Raw genomic sequence first — 20,112 nt, forward strand, 5'->3', positions numbered from 1 at the left:
GCACATATATAGTAATAGTAGTAACGTTCCTACCAAATTTCATCATGATATCTTCAACGACTGCCAAATTACAGCTTGCAAAACTTTTAAATTACCTTCTTGTAAAAGTGGGCGGTGCCACGCCCATTGTCCAAAATCTTACTAATTTTCTATTCTGCGTCATAACGTCAACCCATCTACCAAGTTTCATCGCTTTAACCGCCTTTGGCAATGAATTATCGCATTTTTTCGGTTTTTCGAAATTTTCGATATCGAAAAAGTGGGCGTGGTTATAGTCCGATATCGTTCATTTTAAATAGCGATCTGAGATGAGTGCTCAGGAACCTACATACCAAATTTCATCAAGATACCTCAAAATTTACTCAAGTTATCGTGTTAACGGACGGACGGACGGACGGACAGACGGACATGGCTCAATCAAATTTTTTTTGGATCCTGATTATTTTGATATATGGAAGTCTATATCTATCTCGATTCCTTTATATATGTACAACCAACCGTTATCCAATCAAACTTAATATACTCTGTGAGCTCTGCTCAACTGAGTATAAAAAGCGTTCGCAAAGCATTTGAAAAAGTAAGGAATAATAGGTCGTTGAGAGTGCAAAGAAAGTCAGTCAATCAATAAAAAAATACAAAAAAAATTTGCAAAGCAATAAATATTTATTTTAAAGTGAAATTTTAAAATTAACTAAAAATTACGAAAGTAGTGTTATTTGCTGGCGATAATGATGATCGATTTCGGCTGTACGAGTACATAAAACCTCTTCTGAAGTAATTATACTTCTAATTAAGTGATTAATTTTCAAAATTTTCAAGAAGGTAAATTTATATATAGCAATCAAGATTAAGATTAGCCAGAAGTTATACGTTTCTTCCAAGCAAGGATTCCATGTAAAATTTACAGTGTAAATACGCTATGAGAAATGGAGTGCGAAGAGCCTCAGTGCAACTGCAGCAATCTTTGTATCAGGACAGACAATAAGACCAGCAAAAGATTTGAGTTTACTCCTATAACTTTGATTCCTTTTTCAACTAAATGAACCGCGGATTTGTAGAAATAATTTTAAAACAATTTCCGTGTTCACAAAATGAGACATATTTAAAAACACAGTTGATCTAAAATGTTTCAGCAAAAGAAAGTACAGGTCGTAAAACTTTTTTGAATCATTTCTTGATCTCTACGTGTAGGCGAAGGCGATTAACGAGGTCGATTTAATGATGAGCCGCATGAGCTTTGCGTAGACATCGACCACACGTAGTTCGACGAATTATAACCCAGCGGCTACCTGGCTAGACAGAATAAAGGATGCATTTATTCTCATCTGTATTCATCCTTAGGAAGACACTATGGACACATTCAGTCCATGTGAGGTCTTTATTGAAAGTGACAGTGCAATCAAGCCTCACCTAAGCAAGGCATAGAGTAGGCTGCCGCTCACTTAGAAGAACTAAGTGCAAAACAATTGGATATCTCGCGATGATATTTATTATAAGCAAGCCTCCTAGACCCATCAGTTTAGCATTAAATGTTCAGTTTTCAGTTTGACAGATTTAAAGCCAGTGTTTTTCCTTTAACTAAACGAGCTCGCAATGTGAACAACGTACAGGATGAGTTGCTTGAATCACGTAGGAAACACCAGAATCGCAGAAAGGGATCGATCTATTTAGATTTTGATAGTTATACGTCTTTGTTTTATTCTGCCGTTTGAAAACCAGTGCATCTAAGGGCTAGGCAATTCTTAATGCTGTACTGTATTGTGGGAGGACTTTCCCACATTCTCTAATCCTTATCCTTCTCCAATCGTCATCTTTGATTGGATTGAATTTCCCCTAACTTTGCCTCCGCCTTTCCTCCTTTTTATCAACACTAGATATTGGGAAGGTTGCATTGAAATACAACAAGGTATACCCTCTGCCTGCAAAGATCGGCTAAACCATCACACCATCAGAAAAGCGCCTACCTTGAGTGAGCTGGTAGCAACAAAAGATGAAAAAATATGCTTCGGAAAGTTAAAGTAAAAAGAATGTAAGGCGCGATAACTACCGAAGCGATTTTGGCCGAGCTTCTCGTCCAATTTGCATCGTATTCCTTTTAATTTTTCCTACAAATTCGCGGGACGGGGCCTACTTCTTTTATGACGACAATGAACGGCATCTGCAAGGCAGATGAGTTTTCAGAGAGCTTTTCATGGCAGAAATAAACTCGGAGTGCTTGCCAAACACTGCCGAGGGGCGACCCCGCTAAGAAAAATTTCCTTCTTATTGAAAAAACTTATTTTTAAAACAAGATGCCCGGGGCGTGAACTGTTGTTGTTGTAGCAGTGCTTCGCCCCACCTAATAGGTGCGACCGATCACAAATTTTCATCAATATCCTCTAAGGGGAGTCCAAGGAAACTTGCAGTTTCAACAGGGGTGGACCATATTGAGAGGGGTGTTAGAGGCGTTGGTTCCACATTACAATTAAAGAGATTTTTGGTGTCATGTGGGGACACATTGCAAGCGGGGCATACATTTTGTATGTCGGGGTTGATTCTGGATAGGTAAGAGTTTAACCTGTTACAGTATCCAGAACGAAGTTGAGCAAGAGTGACACGCGTTTCCATGGGGAGTATGCGTTCCTCTTCCGCAAGTTTTGGGTACTGTTCTTTGAGTACTGGAATCACCGGGCAATTCCTGGCATAAAGGTCCGACGCCTGTTTGTGGAGTTCACCAAGGACCTGCTTGTGTTTTTTCGCTTCCTATGGCTGGTTTCTCAGGTGCCGTACTTCCTTAAAATGCTTACGGAGATGACTCCTTAAGCCCCTAGGCGGTGCTGGTTCATCAATCAGATGTCTGTTGGGATGCTCAGGTTTCTGAGTATTCAACAGGAACTGTTTGGTCAGCATCTCATTTCTCTCCCTGATGGGGAGTATTCTCGCCTCATTATGCAGATGGTGCTCTGGGGACATAAGAAGACAGCCCGTGGCGATTCTGAGAGCAGTATTTTGACAGGCCTGTAGCTTCTTCCAGTGAGTAGTTTTTAGGCTTTGCGAGCATATAGGGAACGCGTAGCATTCAATGGGCTGGCAAATTGCTTTGTATTTGGTAATGAGCGTTTTTTTTTGTCTTTTCCCCAAGTACTGCCAGCAAGGGATTTGGGGATTTTATTACCGCTCTGGATTTTCGGTACAATTGCGGCTGCATGCTCACCAAACTGTAGATCCTGATCAAACGTCACACCCAAGATTTTGGGGTGTAGGACAGTCGGTAGCGTAGTGCCATCGACGTGGATGTTCAAAATGGTCGACATTTGGGACGCGAGGCGAAAAAACTGGAGAGATCAGGGATGTAGCCGTTTATTCTGTTGCAAAGCTCATCGATCTGTGGGTCTGGGCCTGTGGCCATTATTGTGCAGTCATCGACGTAGGAAACGATAGTTACTCCTTCTGGTGGCGAAGGTAGCTTAGATATGTAGAAATTAAACAAAAGTGGGGATAGGACACCACCATGTGGCACCCCTTGTTTAATTCTTCTTGGTTTTGATGTTTCGTTTCTAAATTGCAGCGATGCCTGCCGACCACCCAGATAATTTGCGGTCCACCTTTTAAGACATGGGGGAAGGGTAGACACTTCCAGGTCTTGCAGTAACGTGCCATGGTTGACCGTATCAAAAGCTTTTGATAGGTCTAGCGCCACGAGTACTGTTCTATGGTGCGGGTTTTGATTTAAACCGCAATTTATCTGCGTGCTATTGGGATTTAGCGCGGTAGTGGTGCTCAAGTCTGAAATTACAGAAGGGCGTGAAGTCAGGATCTTCGGCGTGATAGGCGGAGCACGCTACCGTCATACCACGGCGGCCGCAATATGAAATTTTCCATATACATATGTATTTAATATGATGTCTGCAAATGTAGACTAGCGGCTGAGATTTCTTTCAAGTAGGCCTGGGGGTCAGGCAATAATAGTTTCAATGATTTTATGCACTAAATGGATTTGTGATTGATAATTAGGAAGGTACTGAAAACCTTTTTCCAAATTTGCTACAAATGTAGACTACCGGAAACATGAAGGTTAAAGCAAGATAGTATGTTATTCAAAAATTCAAGATGTTTCTTCCTTCCATTGACCCTTGGATAAGCATTTCTCAATATTTCATTTCGGATGCTATCTATCATCTACGTGGCAATTTTGAAAAGACAGCAGACCAAATATGACTAAATTGAAAAATATTGCTTTTCGCAAGCCATGAAATTGTAGCTTTACAAAAGCGAGGCAAATAAAACAGAAAATCTATGCTTTGTTGTCTACATCACAAACGCAGACCGACATGAAAATAGCGCACGATGATTGGGAAAAACCCTAAAAGTAATGGAAAACCGCCACCAAGACAACAAAGAATAAAGAACTCACGAGACAAGTTTGGCGTCTTAAAAGCTGGAGGTGGGGGAATAACACCAAGACATATTCACAAAGAAATTAGTAAACCGAATAAACCAAAATGAAAATACAGTAAATTTAGGGAATGAGATAGGTCGAAAAACGAATAAGTACGACGAATAAGTATAAATGATGCTTGATAAGGGAAATGCGCTGCTCACAACGACGACGGATTGGGTGGGTGTGCTACGTTGCAAGGCATTTAAGAGCTACAATCAGTTAGTAACGCGTGGAGAAAAAAGAAGTTGAAAGTTCAAACTTTACAATAACAACATTCGAAATGAAATGTAATAATATAGAACATAATTAAGAGGCTTGTAAGTCGATGGATAAGTCAGTCAGTCACACACAGTTAGTCAGCGGTCATGGACTAAACGTCATAGCAAACACCAACATGTAGCAGAGCTTCGAGCTTCAGTTAGACATGCATAATTAAGGCACGCGTGCATGCTGTGCGTGAGAGGTTACTTGTGCTTGTTGTTTTTGTTGAGGCTTACTTATTTTTTTTGTTCCTTCATTTTCGTTTCTTTCTTTTTCTTTCAATATCAATAATAGAACGAAGTGCAAATGTGTTGGCTGAGGCTGGTTAGCTCCGCTGTGGTTGCTTGTCGGTCGCATATTTGAATAACTGCCTGGATGACTGCTGCTGGTGTTTTTATTGTTACTGCCTTTTGGTTCGTCTATGCTTTAGCACTCATAGAAGCTCTGTATGTACTTATTCAGTAAAAAGTTCTGGCATTTTGAGTCAATTGCTTTAGTGACCTCCAGTGAGGATGTGCACAGCAACGTTGTTGTTTATGCTTTTAGTGGGGGCCAAATAAGCTTATCTGAGTTCATATTTTTCATAGACATCCAGCCATTTGAGGGGCCACTTTCTTTGTTGTTGTTGTTGTTGTAGCAATGCTTCGCCACGCCTAACAGCCGCGACCGATCACAAATTGTCATCAATATCCTCTAACGAGAGTCCAAGGAAACTTGCTGTTTCAACAGGGGTGGACTATAAGGAAAGGGGTGTTAGAGGCGTTGGTTCGACATTACAATTAAAGAGATGGTTGGTGTGGATGGGGACACATTGCAAGCGGGGCATACATTTTGTATGTCGGGGTTGATTCTGGATAGGTAAGAGTTTAACCTGTTGCATTATCCAGAACGAAGTTGAGCAAGAGTGACACGCGTTTCCCTGGGGAGTATGCGTTCCTCTTCCGCGAGTTTTGGATACTTTTTTTTGAGTACTGGATTCACCGGGCAATTTCCGGCATAAAGGTCCGACGCCTGTTTATGGAGTTCACCAAGGACCTGCTTGTGTTTTTTCGCTTTATACGGCTGGGTTCTCAGGTGCCGTATTTCCTCAAAATGCTTACGGAGATGACTCAAGCCCCTAGGCGGTGCTGGTTCATCAATCAGATGTCTGTTGGGATGCTCAGGTTTCTGGGTATTCAACAGAAACTGTTTGGACAGCATCTCATTTCTCTCTCTGATGGGGAGTATTCTCGCCTCATTATGCAGATGGTGCTCTGGGGACATAAGAAGACAGCCCGTGGCAATTCTGAGAGCAGTATTTTGGAAGGCCTGTAGCTTCTTCCAGTGGGTAATTTTTAGGCTTGGCGACCATATGGGTGACGCGTAGCACGTAATCGGCTGGCTAATTGCTTTGTATGTAGTCATGAGCGTTTCTTTATCTTTTCCCCAGGTACTGCCAGCGAGGGATTTGAGGATTATGTTACGGCTCTGAATTCTCGGAACAATTGCGGCTGCGTGCTCACCAAAATGTAGATCCAGATCAAACATCACACCCAAGATTTTTGGGTGTAGGACAGTCGGTAGCGTAGTGCCATCGACGTGGATGTTCAAAATGGTCGACATTTGGGACGTCCATGGTGTAAATAAGGTCCCGGAAGATTTAGTCGGTGATAATGGCAGGTTTCGCGAAGCGAAAAAACTGGAGAGATCTTGTTCATTAATAAAAGCGAATCAAGAGCCTTTAACTAAAAAAGTCTGAAAAATAGTTAATATAACATTACAATAGGAAAAAAATTGGAGCATTTGTAGGCAACGACCGTCAGCAGTCATAGTTGCATCAATTTCTTTGACATATGAACAAAGAATCAAGGACCATCCCTGTAAAAGCATAGTTTGGAGCATTGTTAGGCTGGTAACGCTAAGGAGGGTCGGATTACAGCTAAGTCAAGTCAATTATAATGCGACCAAAGCGCAGTTAAAAAATGTTTTGTGGCAGTGATACAGCTCAGGTTAGCTTGTAAGTAGTAGTTTAGGTCAAAAGGAGCTCACAGAGTCTGTTCGGTTTGGTTTCAATCGTTCTATATTCAAGTTACAAAGAATATTTGAAAGAAAGGCTCTCACTTAGAAACTAAATTTTGACCGCGCAAGTATTTATCAGCTCATAACCCTAACTATGACCTATCGTGAGTAACACTGAAAATGAACTCTGAACCTGCTGGAATCGGACTATTTTACGTGTAACGCCGTATCTGATTCTTTCTATGTGCATAGAGACGTTGCCTGCTTTAAGTTGGACACCAAGTAAACGTTGTTTGGAGTTACTCATGTTCGTTCAACAACTCTTTCCTAAACTAAAATATCACATAAAATAGAAAATCCTAAAAATAATACAATCATGCCCAAAGTGTTTGCGTGCTGAAGGCAACAATAAATATTTATTACTAACAAATTAGGTCAATTTTTATATACTAGTAGGTACTATATTAAGTTTACACTGCTGTGGACATACACGAAACACAATTTCATATGCTCAGCTTTCTACATTTAGGTGCTTACACACACATATGATGTATGCATATGTGAAGCAAAAGAAATGCTAATAAAATCTAAACAAAAGAGAAAGTGCATTGAGTTTGGAATTCAAAGGGCCGAACAGAAATACAGAGGCGATTGGTTAATATATTTATAATAATTCTAGGGGGCTTTGCCCCCTGCTCGCTACGCTCGCCAACCCCCACCCTTTTTCGACCTCTTCACCTTCCTCACCCTTTACACTTAGTCTTACTCAGATTATTACTTTTACTCTTGTTCTCGCTCTTAATCTTACTCTTACTCCAACCCTCCCTCTTACTCTGGCTCTTACTCTTATTCTCACTGTTAACTTTACTCTTACTCCTAGTTTTACTCATACTCTTATTCTCACCTTTACTCTTCGCCCTTACTGCCACGCTAACTCAGCCTTTTCCCTCTATATTTCCTATTTCTCATTTATTTTTCTTTCACTCTTACTCTAACTGACACTATTATTCTTACTGTTACTATTACTATCTTACTCTTTTCCTTTCTCTTAACCTTCCACTTACCCTTAGCCTATTATTTTTAGTCTTAGTCTTACTCTTACACTTATTCTTATTTTTACTCTTACCAAAGACTCTATAAATATAAGATGGGACATTGTAGAGTACTAAAGCTTTGTGGAAATTGTGGGACGGCTGTACCAGGAATTCACCATACTTTTTGCTATGCTGTCCGCCTCAACATAGCTGATTTTATAAGGCTGTTTAACTTTGTAATTTATTTTGCCTTTGGAAAAATTACCTATTTGAAAATAAGCTGGCTGAAAAATATTGGCATAACAGGTTAAGTTAAATCAACAAATGAAAATCTCAGCCAAGCGATTTGTAAAAAAAAGCTAAGTTGTCTATTTCTTACTTTCTCGATATAGGGTGTGTTCGAGCTGCAGCAGTGTTACTTTTTATGACAGCGGATAACGTTCTTCAGCAACATTTGAGCAGATGTGGCAATTTCCCGCGTTCGTTGAACGAAATGTTGACCAATCTATTGATCATCTCTAGGAAATTAGCGACATTCCATCAACTAAGCAGCACTTTAGCAATACTACTGTTATTATTTGGCTGCTCAAACACACCCATATAAATTGTGCATTAAATCTAAAATATAAAATTCAAAAATGACTCTGCTTGTTATGTCCGCAACATTTATTTAGTTCAAAGTCACAGCCAATAATAGCTAAAGCCATAATAATTTACACGGGTCATCAATTCTTTCTCTGATTCAAAAGCTGAACTACCAGCGCTACCGTCATCAGCTCAGTGTCATCATTGCCAGTAGCGCCAATAACACCAAACTCGTGCCTGACACACAAAAGTCGTTTCACACAATAGCGCAAGTGAAATGTACTACGCACTCACTACTAAGTAGCGTCAAAAATTCGCTTGGAGTAATTGCGTCAATGAGTTACCATTGAGCTGGCACCGCATTGGCGCTGGCGCCATGCAATTTACATCACTAAAATTGCGGGAATACTCAGGCTCATGACTTTTTTAATCCCGATGGTGAAAACGAAACAGGTGCAAAATGTATGGTGTATTCCTGGTGTAGCCGTTCCACATTGTGGAGAATGAACGACTCTACAATGCTCCCTCTTATTAATCTACTCTCTTTGCTCTTACTCTTACTTTATAAAAAAAAAGTACATACTACAGAAAGATCATACCACTGAAATAAAATATTCCCGGAAGAAAAAAAACTTTTTTTATATAATAGAAGGACAATAAAAAGAAACATTGAGGACAAAATAAGGTTGATTGAAATGCTGTGAGAGGACTGTTAGAGGTATATGTTCAACTTTATCTGTATCCAAAAGATTCAGGAAAACCTTTTTAAGGTCTGACCCAGCTGAAACTGCTTGTTCCTTATACTTCCTTTAATGACCATTACTTTAAAGTTGCGATCACTTACAAATTGTCATCAATACCCACTAATGGAAGTCGGAGGAAATTCTCAGTTTAAATAGGGGGAATATATGGATTTTAGAGGGAAGGGAGTTCCAAGCGACTCATCATGGATGAGACTGAGGACCTGGTCATGCTCATCAGGTTGAAACAGTTGAGTTTTTTATGTCCTAGATTTATTCGTAGAGCTTAAGGAGATGACCCCTTAAGTCCCTGGGAGGCGGGACCTACTCAATCATGTGTATGTTGAAATCCCCAGGTTTCTGGTATTCAACAGAACCTTTTTGTTCTTCATTTCGGTTCTCTCCTTTATCGGTAATATTTACGCCTCGCTGTGTGATATAGAAGACATCACGTGGCAGTTCTGAGAGCATATGACGACGTGGTTTGGTAAAGCCAAAGATTTTTCTCATCAAAGCTATTATTCTTACGAATAAATGATCAAGTTTCCGACCAAGGACTTGTAATCCCAGCACACATACCAACAACGTCAGGGTGAGTAGTTGTGAATAAAAAAACATTGTCGGAGTTTCCTCCCTGGTCTTGATCAATAACTTCAATATGACAGTTGTGGTTGTTGTAGCAATGTTTCGCCCCACCTAATAGCTGCGACCGATCACAAATTATCATCAATATCCTCTAACGGGAGTCCGAGGAAACTTGCTGTTTCGACAGGGGTGGACCATAATGAAAGGGGTGTTAGAGGCGTTGGTTCCTCATTACAATTAAAGAGATGGTTGGTGTCATGTGGGGACACATTGCAAGCGGGGCATACATTTTGTATGTCGGGGTTGACAGCTCGTGGCGGTTCTGAGCGCAGTATTTTGGCAGGCCTGTAGCTTCTTCCAGTGGGTAGTTTTTAGGCGTGGCGACCATATAGGGGACGCGTAGCACGAAAACGGCTGGCCAATTGATTTGTATGTGGTAATGAGCGTTTCTTTGTCTTTTCCCCAAGTACTGCCAGCAAGGGATTTGAGGATTTTATTACGGCTATGGATTTTCGGAACAATTGCGGCTGCGTGCTCACCAAAATGTAGATCCTAATCAAACGTCACACCCAAGATTTTGGGGTGTAGGACAGTCGGTAGCGTAGTGCCATCGACGTGAATGTTCAAAATGGTCGACATTTGGGACGTCCAGGTTGTAAATAGGGTCGCGGATGATTTAGTCGGTGATAATGCCAGGTTTCGCGAGACGAAAAAACTGGAGAGATCAGGGAGGTAGCCGTTTATTTTGTTGCAAAGCTCATCGATCTTTGGGCCAGGGTCTGTGGCCATTATTGTGCAGTCATCGGCGTAAGAAACGATAGCAACTCCTTCTGGTGGCGAAGGTAGTTTTGATATGTAGGACTTGACGAAAACCATGATACTCTGGATAGAACTTGTCCCGTATACCAACAAAAGCTAGATGCAAGGAAAAGGAAAGTTGTTTATTAGCAACCAAAGAAAATCCTTACAGCAGCGCAAAAGTCAAAATATTATTTAAATCGAGATAGCAATATATACAACTTGGAATGCATTTATCTTAATATTAGTAGTATCATAGCGAATAAAATCGAGCTGGAACGTCTTATTGAAATAAGAAGACCAAGTATTGTGTTATGTACGGAAACGTGTACAACAGAACATATCTTAGATTCTGAACTTAGTATTCCGACATACAAATGCATTCGTTGCGACTCTCAAAGTAGGCACACTGGCGGTGTTGTCATGTATGTGAATGAAAATATACAATTTAGCATAGTTTGTAATAAAGCTATCAACATGAATGTGTGGTGCATTATTGTAAAAATAAACAAATGCGCGTTAAAATGGAAAATCGGTGTACTATATCACTCACCAAGTAGCAGTGACTCCACCTTTATTACTTATCTAAATGAAATCATCACTGAACATCTCAAGGAGGCGGATAATAATTTAATAATTGGTGATTTTAATATCAATGTAAATGTATCGTCAACATACTCAAACCAGCTAACAAGTTTATTTGCACAAATGGCAATGATACAAAGGATAAACTTCGACACAAGGATAACAGAGTACTCGTCTACAAGAATTGATTTGCTATTCAGTAACAATGATAAAGTTAAAGCAGTAAATATAGGTGAACATCGCATTTCTGACCATGAGACAATCCATTTCGAAGTGCCAACAACAAAGCTTTGTAAAATGAGAAGGTATGCTACTGTTACATGTTGGGAGTACTATAGTGCTGAAAATCTTTTAACTTTGCTACGAACATGCGATTTCAGCTTTATGTCAATTTCCGGAGTAGAAACTAAAACTAAAGCCCTAAACGAAGTTGTAACTGTGGCTATGCAAGCACTGACTTATATAAAGAGGACCCAAATACAGATAAGAAATAAGTGGTACGACCGAGAATTAACAAACCTGCATAAAAGAAAAATAGAATCTTATAAAACTGCTCGAAATACTGGATTTTGGGACGAATATAACGTCATTAAGAAAATATATAAAAGAACCATAATTTATAAAAAAAAGAAATACATGGAAGATAGAGTAAATCATAACAATGGCGATATGAAACGTATGTGGAAGTGTCTAAAAGACCTCGTCGAGCTTAATGATGTTAAAAAACATATCACTAAAATTGTAATTAACGGTGAATGCCTGGAAAATGAATATGATATAGCTAATGCCCTAAATAACTTTTTTATACAAAGTATTGTTGAAATTAATGATAGCATCGAAGAAATTGTAAATGGGGATGAAATAAGCGCAAATCATAGTAATCCATTTGAAACATTTAAATTTACTGACATTGTAGTGGACGATATTATTATTATCACAAAATCACTTAAAAACAAATATGGCGGCGACAAGCTTTTATCGGAGGGTGTCGTTAAAGATGCCATGACATATACTGCTAATTTCTACAAAGACATAATTAACGAATCCTTAAACAGCGGTATTGTACCTAGTTACTGGAAAATTTCAACAATAATACCTGTTGAAAAAGTAAAAAATACAATGAAACCTGAGGAACTACGTCCAATTAACACGTTACCTACAGATGAAAAAATTATGGAGACAGTGGTGAAGGATCAACTTGTGGCATACTTAGAGAAGCACAATGTGATTATCCCAGAACAATCGGGATTCAGGAAGAGCCATTCTTGTGAAACAGCGTTGAATATGGTAATTGCAGATTGGAAAGAAGACATGGCGGACAAAAAATTTACGGTGTCTGTCTTCTTGGATTTAAAACGGGCTTTTGAAACTGTCGATAGATCTGAGCTATTGGACGTTATGTTTAAAATTGGTATAAGAGGAAAGGCTTTGGAATGGTTCCGGAGTTATTTGGGTGACAGAAAACAGAGAACGATAATTGGAAAGGAGGTTTCATCAGTGGTGGATGTTAACATTGGTTTACCACAAGGCTCGGTCTTGGCGCCAATATTGTTTACATTGTATATCAATGATATCAAAAGATGCTTAAAATATTGTAAAATACGTCTATTTGCGGATGATGCATTGCTTATCATAAGTGAAAAATATGCAGAATGTGCCATGCTGAAAGTACAAGAAGACCTGGACTCGCTATACAAATGGTTATGCCTTAGAAAACTGAAATTAAATGTCGAAAAAACTAAGTTCATGATATTTTGTAAAAACACCAATATCATAAGTAACGATAGTTTAAATAATATTACGCTGAAGGTAAAAAACATGGAAATCCAAAGAGTAGACAAAATTAAGTATTTAGGAGTTTTGATTGATGATAATCTAAATTTTGGAGAGCATGTAACTTATCTGGAAAGGAAAATTGCACAGAAAATAGGCTTCATGTATAGAACATGTAAACATATCAGTCAAAGTCATAAAATATTGGTATATCGTTCAATTATTGAACCACACTTTATTTATTGTCCTACTATTCTGCTATTAAGTAATGATATATATATTAAGAAACTTCAAATACAGCAAAACAAGGCAATGCGATTTATTTTAAAATGTCCTCCAAGAACGCCAAAAATTGTAATGCTCAATAGATTAAACTGGCTTAGTATTAAACAGTCAGTTAGTTATTTCACATTGAAATTTATACACCAACTTAGGTTAGGAATGTTACCGAATTACCTGAGTAGTAAAATACATTATAATCATGAAATCCACAATTATGGAACAAGAAATTGCAATAATATAAGACTGCCTAGAATAAGAACTGAGTTCGCCAAAAGGTCTCTTGAATATTTAGGGTATAAAATGTATAATGAGTTACCTTCTGATTTGAAAGACTGTGAAAATATTAGTAAGTTCAAAGAAAAATTGTTTTTATATTGTACGTCACTAAATGTGACATGAGTAGTTATGTTTAATTTCTTATTTTAACCTAAACTAGGTCTTAAAGACCGTAATAATAAATAAATAAATAAATAAAATAAAAATTAAACAAAAGTGGGAATAGGACATCACCCTGAGGCACCCCTTGTTTAATTCTTCTTGGTTTTGATATTTCGTTTCTGAACTGCACCGATGCCTGCCGACCACCCAGATAATTTGCGGTCAACCTTTTAAGGGCCCACTGCTTTGGATGGTTTAGCGCGACCAATGGCGTCCTGAACCTCTTTAGCGGTGATGGTGATTGGTGACGCGCTGAATTTGTGTTTATGTGCGCGTCTATTGGCTCTCCGTCTATCTTTGTCGACCGTAGGATGCATTTTATATTGTCGGCAGAAAGCGCTCGCGCATTTTTTCGCATCCAACAGCACTTTGTCGCCAAAGGCGATGGGAACTTTGTCTTTGTGCTTAGTTGGATTCGATAGGGACTTTACGGTGGACCAAAGTTTACCCACACCGGGAAGAGAGGCTTCAACCGCTTAGGTGCTCCTCCCATTTTGCCCGCTTGTTTCATCTACAAGCAATCTGATGCGTTGGTTTATATCCCTTATTTGGGGGTCGCCGGGATCGAGCTGTCTTATATGACAGTCTTGATCGCCGATACTCTGCTGACTCCCCCAAATAGTGAAATGTGTTCTAATAGTGGATTATTTTCTCTTCCTGTCGTTACTTAGTCAACTTACAACTAATTCCTGCTCGATCAATACACTTTTTTCTATTGTAAAGGGCTTAATGGTAATGTACTAAATATCTGAATCCCTTAGAAGTAGGGCCATATTGACATATAATATTCCAGTGTCTTCAAATCTAACCGTAACTAGAGTATACTCTCAACACGCAAATGAAGTCAGCGAGGCAACCCGCAGACATTCAGACAAGAAGTATGCACAATATGTGATTACTTAACGTTATTACATGGCTTCCTTGCCACTTTGAGAGCACTATCTGCTTCATTCTTACTCAAAATATTAACCCAATTGTAAGCAATCGCTACATAGGTACATAACTCAATGCCGTGAGTCCAATACTTCTCCAGTGGGGGTAAACAAAGCAATTCACGTTGAATACACGAAATACCTGTTTTCAAAACAATCAAAACAAACCAAATACGCACGCAAGAACGTTGAAGTTATAGCAAAATCAAGAATAGCAAGACGTAGACAGTAACAGCCAGCGGCAACTTCAATAAGGCAAGGCACGGAACCAACAGCGAAAAAAGTTTACCTAACGCAAATGCCATATTCCAACAAGAATACAACAATGAATGCTGTGTAGATAAATGAATTTACAGTGCGAAGAGCGCCTCTACTCAGATGCCAAAGAATACATATAAATTGTTTAATAATAAAATTGAAGAACAACAACATATAATTTACCTGATTTCCTTTCGACGAATCGTCGCCAAATTGAGGTCGGTTTTGGAGACAGGTACGACAAACAGCTTGTGGTTGGCGAGATTGGAGACGCACAGAGTATGCTACGGTTTGCAGACTATGAACACTTTTGTTGGTGTGCTTTCGTAGTTATTGTTTATCTAGAAAGGGACGCCCACTCACACAATTGACTTTGAGTTATATTAACTTGTTAAGAACTTTTTCACTTGAAAATTTTTTTGTAATAATTTTTCTATTTTTTTGTATTTTGTATCTATCGATAAAGCAAGCTTCTAAAACTCTTTTGTTCTTTTTAAACGGCACTTTTCAACACCCCTTAAAAAGATGTGCCTTTGATTAATTTCTTATTTGTAAATGCATTGAATTCCTTTATATTCTATTCATTTCACAGCTTCGTTTTGTAATTCAGTAAGTACGACAATCTTATAGACGAAATATATCAAGCGACACTAATGTTGTGGCCATACTAGAATTTTAATAAATTTTTTCAATTTTTAGTGTTTTATTGTTGAAAAATTCGATAAATTAATTAACACAGCTTTACCGGACAACACAATAATTTCCAATCAACTGACATTTCGACTTTTCGGAACTGTGAACCAGAGAGTTGCCAACTACAGCAAAGAAGATGGTAAAAACAAAGTAAAGAAACAAACAAATGTCAAAGAAATGTCAGCAGAAATGTCAGAATACATATCATGGTTCAATTATGTACAGGTTGGCTCATTTCATCAGCTGATTTTATTTATGTCATTGCATGGTCGAAGGGATTGTCAAAAGGAGATGGCAAACTCAAAATGAAACCAACAGATTGGCAACATTTTACTTACACATACAAAAACTGCTAAGTTTTATGTTTTCATTCCATACCATTCGCACGAACAAGGTTGGCTCATCTCATCAGCTGATTTTATTTATGTCATTGCATGGTCGAAGGGATTGTCAAAAGGAGATGGCAAACTCAAAATGAAACCAACACATTGGCAACATTTTACTTACACATACAAAAACTGCTAAGTTTTATGTTTCCATTCCATATCATTCGCACCAACACCAATACACAGATTTTGACAATTTGAACAGACATATTTTGTTGCTTTACAGATGAGCCAACCTGTATATAGTTGAACCATGATACATATCAAGAAGCCGGCTAGTCGCTGAACATACTACACAGCTGATAATCCTCGCGTTCCAATGGACTCCAATTCAGTTCCCCATAGAAATTTACATGCCAATGCTTGTTGTTGCATATGGGTTGTAATCCATATGGGTCTATAATTTGTTGTTGCCATTGTGGATAAAACAAGTGTGATATTTTATCTGTCAACTGCTTGACAGAATATTCAAGATGGTCACCTTTTTGCGTTTTAACTATCCACAATGTTTGTTGCATTTGCATGTCAAATATTTATAGAGATCTGAATCACTGTTCATTGGAACGCAGGTAATATCAAAAAGGATAAATATACCTCGTCTTCCAATGAAACGTGAATTAGATACGGATAGAGATTTAACATGCAAATGTAACAACCATTGTGGATAGTTAAAACGCAAAAAGGTGACCATCTTGAATATCCTGCCAAGCAGTTGACAGATAAAATATCACACTTGTTTTATCCACAATGGCAACAACAAATTATTGACACATATGGATAACATTGTTGTTGCATTTGCATGTTAAAACTCTATCCGTATCTGGTTCATGTCTCATTGGAACACGAGGATAATATATATCTCATGATACAAAAAATGGTGGTAGTTCCATTTACGCCCCGATTCTAGTGTGGTAACAATATTCTTCACCACGGCAACGAAATCATGCGGCAACTTTTAAGCTTGAAACACAATGCCCTGACGCCGCGAAATAAACGCAACGAACATCGCCTTGTCAAAAATAGAATCCCCATAATTACATGAAGGTGAACACAATGAACGCCAAGAGCGAAATTTACGCGACGTCATTTTGCGACGATAGATTTATTTCTATCGTCGCCGCCGGCCGATGACGACAAACATCCCAAGGGTTGCTGCTGTTCAATTTTTTAAGTATAAAAAAAGAAAGCATAATATCCAAAAACTAAATTTTTTTTCTTTACATATAATTTTTAATTTTTAGTTTAATTTCTTAACATATTTGTTTTGTTTTGTTAATTTCTTAACATTTTCTTAACATTTTTGTTTTGTTTTGTTAATTTCTTAACATTTTGGGCGTGTTTTAGCAGTCAAGTGCTAAAGCATAGAATCAAAAAAGTTTTAATTGTTTTCATCTTTATTTCAAAATAATGGCCACTCTGGATAAACAGCGTCAATTTCGCCCGGCATTGTATTTTAAGTAGACGAAATGTCTGGGCCTAATTTGAAAAATGTCATCGCCCGACGCGGCGTATATCGTCGTCGCTCGGCATTGTGTTTCAAGCATTACATTTGGTATTCTACCCGCGAAAGTAGCCGGATAATTTTTTACCCACGAGTTAAAATATTTCTTATGACAAGATACTTAAATTTTAATTACCTGTGTGGCTTAACACCACAATAGTCCTGGAATTCCTTGAACTCATTGAGCTGGGTGAGAAAGATTTAAATATCAACGTGCCAAACGAGAAGTAATGCATAGAATTTCTTAGTATAAGTTTTGAAAGTGTTAAGCTCACGGCAGAGTGCTCGCTATAAGCTATGATAGGCGAGAAGCAATTTTTTATTTTCATATATTTTACATAGTGTTGTATAACCGATCGAAATATCTAGCCGTTATTAACATTATAAAACAAGATTTTTTTTTTGATTTGTCGGTTATTTCATCAACAATTAACGACAATGTGTTTGCCAACACTTTTCTTTTTATAGCCTGGCATAAATTATATCCTAGGTGAAATGTTATTGTTCTGGTACATTTTAAGAACTGGTAACGATATTCGGTTACATAATTTTCTAGGTACTATTTTACCGGTAACGCTCAAAATCGGGGCGTTAGTGTGACGTTAAGGGCTAATTCAACTTCCTTAACACTAACGCCATAGTCGTATCCATAACCATCTCCAATGTGATCGATTAATGGTGCCTTAACCTAAAAATCGTGAAAAGTTCATAAAAATGAAGAAAACGCAAAAAATTACAAACATATTCCACAAAAAATAAATCTCTTAGTTATAGCGTATCCAAAACAATGAATAAAATCTACAAAAAGTTATTTAATTCACCAACTCAAATATTTTTTGGTTAAACCAAAAACCAATTGGTTGGCTATAGTATGGCAGCATTAATCGATTACATTGATTTCCATAAGGTAGGTTCGATCAGCTGTTTTATCTGGTTATGGTTTTATGGTTATAAGTCACCATTAATTGGCCTTTAGCCTCTTGACTTTTGCGGGGACTATGACAATTTCACCAAAAACAAGCTACCTGATTGAAAAATGTTACGAATTTTTCTAATTTTGATGGATTTCATATTAACGGATACGACTAATTTCTTTCATAGTTATTTTAAATAAAAAGGTAATAGAACCGTTAAAAAAATTAGCCGGATGCGTAGGAAATATTCTAATACGAAATATCAGCCTAAAAAAGGAGGTACTTAATAACTTTTCAAGCTCCCGAAAATTGCTTTGTTGGAAGAAACATGATTTAAAGTATAAAAGGCAAGAGAATATAGCATTTTTAAGTGTCCGTACGTTTTTCAGAACATGTTGACAACACGTACATATTTGTCAATCGCGATTTTTAAAGAGTTTAGCATACTTAAGCGCAATTTTTATGAAATTGAATGGTGATAAATTGGCTACAGATTCACATGCCGTATAGGTTATACACTAGTTATGAGAGTTCTTTTGCCCTTGGTACCAGGGGTCACCTTGGGGCAAGCCCCGCATATAGACATTCTGTGCTCTTTTAGCATTGTCATGGATGTGGCGTCCCACAAACGTAACAAATTAAACACCTACGGGGCACTGCAGACTTTGGAGGTAGACTTTTTCTCAACATGCCTTGAGAAATATCCACTGTAGAGGCATGATAATAGGGCCATGCTAGAACAACGGGGTTTCTCGTGTATTTTTTTCTGTTTAGGGGTCAAAGTGCCATAAAGATATGAGTCATTAACCAATGTATGAGTCGTTATCCACTATTTTTCAATAAAATTGCATTTCTTACTGATTCCCAATAGATATATATGCACATAAATCGTGCTAAAGCATATTATTAGCCGTGTTTTTTTTACACGTAAACGTCTATACGCTTAAACTTTATATGGACTGCTAAGCGTCAAACTTTAAATACATCTCTGAAACTGCTGCGCATAAAATGTGTACTACTAAATTTCAATACGCATTATACTCAGATGTAACTGAAATATGTGTTTTTGTTTCACCCTCTACACTAATTCTATGTATTCTATGTGTGTCCACAATTCATCGGAACTGATTTAGCCATATGTTATACCCTATGGCCATCAGAGGGTTGTGTCTCCGCTTTTCGGTACACCCTGTGGCTGTAGCTAGTTATTTAACCACTGCCGCAAGATGGGTCTCCTAACCATTATCTAAGCAAGGATAGGCGTTTTTTTCACGCGCAAACGTAAACGTATACGTGTGTATAAAAAACACGGCTATTATTGTCTTACGTTTTCATCCTGAAGGAAATGTCCATCCCGAAAAACCACAATTTCGTCTTGAACAGTAACGGTATGGCAACGATGCTAGCAAAACAACAAGCATTATGAAACTTCTAAAATCCCCAAATACGTCAAAAAATTTTGAGTGGAACTACCTTCTTTTTATACCATGTTATATCTTTTGTGAAAAACTGAAAAATATTCACTGATTGAAACTCATTTGCATACAAAATTTACACCCTAAATTTTCATATCATTCTGAAAGGTCACCGACAGCAGTACAGATCTTGGGTCGTACCAGTGTAGGAGTTAGAGTTTTGAAGAAGCGAGAAGAAAACTGTTTTTAAGAACGATATATCATCTCAACAAGCTAAGAGTGAACGCAAGGTTGAAGTTTTGTTCGGTGAAGTGGTGAAATGAAACAAATTGTGACAAAAATTTATTTCAACAAAACTTTCAAAAAAAGTAACGAAAGTAAAAAAAAAACTAGTTTAAATTTAGTAGCAGAACGCGAACAATACATCCATGGCGAAACCATACAAGGTGTCAGCACGGTGACATACTACAAATCACACTCAGTAGATTGCGCATTACGCATGTAAACAAAAGAT

The 20,112-nt window shown here is 38.0% G+C and overlaps 1 protein-coding gene across 1 annotated transcript in view; it reads right to left on the bottom strand.

The window, feature by feature from the left end:
* Positions 1-15,464, bottom strand: part of Mvb12 (multivesicular body subunit 12-like Mvb12) — a 69,446-nt gene extending 53,982 nt beyond the window's left edge. Inside the window, exon 1 of the mRNA XM_067781137.1 lies at positions 14,873-15,464. The gene's annotated coding sequence lies outside the window, so the exon portion shown is untranslated. The remainder of the gene's footprint in view (positions 1-14,872) is intronic.
* Positions 15,465-20,112: the final 4,648 nt, after the last annotated feature.

The sequence above is a fragment of the Eurosta solidaginis genome, chromosome 4 (genome assembly GCF_040869045.1).
Source record: "Eurosta solidaginis isolate ZX-2024a chromosome 4, ASM4086904v1, whole genome shotgun sequence".
Classification (NCBI taxonomy): Eukaryota; Metazoa; Arthropoda; class Insecta; order Diptera; family Tephritidae; genus Eurosta; species Eurosta solidaginis.